Source organism: Amia ocellicauda, unplaced genomic scaffold (assembly GCF_036373705.1).
Source record: "Amia ocellicauda isolate fAmiCal2 unplaced genomic scaffold, fAmiCal2.hap1 HAP1_SCAFFOLD_38, whole genome shotgun sequence".
Lineage (NCBI taxonomy): Eukaryota > Metazoa > Chordata > Actinopteri > Amiiformes > Amiidae > Amia > Amia ocellicauda.
The window spans coordinates 752,076-755,652 of NW_027102952.1; the positions used below are offsets into that span (position 1 = coordinate 752,076).

At 38.0% G+C, this 3,577-nt stretch overlaps 1 non-coding gene across 1 annotated transcript; it reads right to left on the bottom strand.

The window, feature by feature from the left end:
- Positions 1–1,916: 1,916 nt before the first annotated feature.
- On the bottom strand, positions 1,917–2,031 carry LOC136733977 (U5 spliceosomal RNA). The gene has a single exon (XR_010810357.1). It is a non-coding gene; the product is annotated as a U5 spliceosomal RNA (small nuclear RNA).
- Between the last annotated feature and the right edge of the window lie 1,546 nt (positions 2,032–3,577).

Here is a 3,577-nt window from a genome sequence, read left to right on the forward strand (position 1 = left end):
GATTTTGTTACAGAAATGTGTTATTAAAGACCACAGTATGTCTCAATTCTAAGTTTATTAATTTACAGACATAATACATAATACATACATTCTTATTATCAACTATAACTATGAATATAACTGATAATGTAGCATCATTAGATTGTTTACAACCAATATTTGTTTTCAATATATATATTTTTACCTTGTCTTTGTAATATTGTAGACCAAGAGTGTTATACCTGTTTTGGTGATTCTTTGTCAGATTCAGAACAATTTGCTGTGGGGCTGTCAGAACCACTTGATGGTGACACACTTTTGTCTTCATTGCTGATAAATGTGGCTTTTGTTACAATTTTTTTCAGATTGTCCAAAAGGTCTGGAATCTCTGGAGAAAAAAACCTTAGTATTAAATGATAATCATTTCTAGTAATATATTTAATACAAAGTGAAAACAAAACCATCAATGCCTGCAATTATACTTGAGAGACTTGCTCTATGTTATTGGCAAACTGACCTTTTTGTGGGTCATTAACATTAGCTACAAAAAAATAAAAGAGATAAAATACAAGAATTACCAGGTCTAATGTAATGCATATAGTCATTAATGTAGGATTATGAAGTTATGTTGAAAAACTTTATTTAATAATCAGTATTATTAAACTATTAGACAGTGCACATTAAGAGTCTGTATTGTGGTTCTAGATTACTTCAGTATGATCAACTATAATACATTACTCTGGAATCTAAATTACTGAAGAATAACATTTATCAAGGTAAGGAATTATTTGCTATAAATAAAAAAACTTACCATCAACCATACGGTTTCGAAGACATTGGTTTTCATTTTTAAGTCTTGTGTTTTCCTTTTCGAGCTGCTTAACGTTTTGCTGTAGCTCAACTTCACTGGACTCTTTAAATGTCTGTAGAATATGACGGGATCTAATTCTTGAAGCTCCATCGGTTTTCTTTCTTATTTTGTGCTGTATTCAGAGAGAAAAAGAGTTTAAAATGAATATATATATATATATATATATATGAAAATGATTTAAAAAAAAACAATCCTGCAATACATTTATTTAATATTTGCAGTAATTATCCCATCAGTTACAGTTTTTTTTCATCTTCTGAAACTGCAATTTAGCACTTTTAACTGTTTCTTAGTGATTCCTAGAATTACTAACCGGTATTGTAGTCAATGTGTTTATAACCTTTTTTGTTTAACGATTTGTGTGTTATCCTATGTGATCCCATGGTCTTTGATTTGGTCACGGAAGTGATTTGTCTTTGATTTGTTGATCTAGAGTTGAATTTTAATTAGTTTTTCCCTTTTGTATAATTAGTGTAGTGCTACATTTAGTCTTTGTTTTTAAATAAATTTGACAATTTATATCTTTGGAATTGGTGTCTGCGTCCAATGATTACAGAAATTGAGTTCTACAAGACTCCAGGATTCGTGATAAGGTGATACTATGAATTCACTTCTTTAATTGAAATTTAAAAGTGTACCTTACGCTACATATATATATGTATGTATGTATGTCCAATTGCTTTGACAATACAAATGAATAGAATTGAGAGGGAGAGAGAGAGAGAGAGACAGACAGACAGACTGACAAACAGAAAAACAGACAGACATAGACACACACACACACACACACACACAGAGCCAGCCAGCCAGCCAGCCAGCCAGCTCAGCGATGACATCACGAGCCTCTCTCAGCTGACTGCTATGACATCACAGAGCACGTACATTCCGTTGCTTGCCGTCTGTCAACCACTCAGTCACTGCCAGCCAGACTGGCTGGCTGGCTGGATGGGGGGGCTGCTTGCTGCTGCTGCGTACCTTAGCAAGCTTATTTGCTTGACCGGCCTTCCTACTCCTCTGCCCACATGCCCACCTATGCCCGATCTGCTGTTCACCTGGATCACAGCTCCGCCCCAACAAGGCAGATCCTCCCAAAAATGGTACAAACTCACCCACGATCCCCTCCACGGAAAGCTTTAGCAAAAGGCAAAAGCGTTATACGTAATGAAGAGGAACCCGAGTCCAAGACGCATCCGACCAGCCATACATATTTGTGTGTATTAAAGATCACATTTTCTTACATTTAGTTTTTCTGTACTTTATTACATCTTATTGTGATTTATAAATGTATTGTTTCTTTTCCATATGTATGTATGTATGTATGTGTGTGTGTGTGTGTGCCTGTCTCTGTGTGAAAGTGTGTGTGTGTGGGTGTGAGTGTCTGTCTGTCTGTCTGTCATGTAACTCGCACATCTGTGAGGGCACCATTTTTGCAGAAGAGATGTACACATTTTGGAGCAACACATGCTGCCATCCAGACATCATCTTTTCCAGTGACGTCCCTGCATTTTCAAAAAGATCACATTTTATTACATTTTGTTTATCTGTACTTTATTACATCTTATTGTGATTTATACTTGTAATGTTTCTTTTCCATATATATGTATGTACAGTGGGGGAAAAAAGTATTTGATCCCCTGCTGATTTTGTACGTTTGCCCACTGACAAAGAAATGATCAGTCTATAATTTTAATGGTAGGTGTATTTTAACAGTGAGAGACAGAATAACAGCCACAAAATCCAGAAAAATGCATTTCAAAAAAGTTATAAATTGATTTGCATGTTAATGAGGGAAATAAGTATTTGACCCATTTTCAATGCCCTGGCTTAGGGAAGGAGGTTCTCACCCATGATTTGATGGTACATGGCCCCGTCCATCGTCCCTTTGATGCGGTGCAGTTGTCCTGTCCCCTTAGCAGAAAAACAGCCCCAAAGCATAATGTTTCCACCTCCTTGTTTGATGGTGGGAATGGTGTTCTTGGGGTCATTCCTCCTCCTCCAAACACGGCGAGTTGAGTTGATGGCAAAGAGCTTGATTTTGGTCTCATCTGAGACCACTTTCACCCAGTTCTCCTCTGAATCATTCAGATGTTCATTGGCAAACTTCAGACGGGCCTGTACATGTGCTTTCTTGAGCAGGGGGACCTTGCGGGCGCTGCAGGATTTCAGTCCTTCACGGCATAGTGTGTTACCAATTGTTTTCTTGGTGACTATGGTCCCAGCTACCTTGAGATCATTAACAAGATCCTCCCATGTAGTTCTGGGCTGATTCCTCACCGTTCTCATGATCATTGAAACTCCACGAGGTGAGATCTTGCATGGAGCCCCAGACTGAGGGAGACTGACAGTTATTTTGTGTTTCTTCCATTTGCGAATAATCGCACCAACTGTTGTCACCTTCTCACCAAGCTGCTTGGTGATGGTCTTGTAGCCCATTCCAGCCTTGTGTAGGTCTACAATCTTGTCCCTGACATCCTTGGACAGCTCTTTGGTCTTGGCCATGGTGGAGAGTTTGGAATCTGATTGATTGATTGCTTCTGTGGACAGGTGTCTTTTATACAGGTAACGAGCTGAGATTAGGAGCACTCCCTTTAAGAGAGTGCACCTAATCTCAGCTCGTTACCTGTATGAAAGACACCTGGGAGCCAGAAATCTTGCTGATTGATAGGGGATCAAATACTTATTTCCCTCATTAACATGCAAATCAATTTATAACTTTTTTGAAATGCG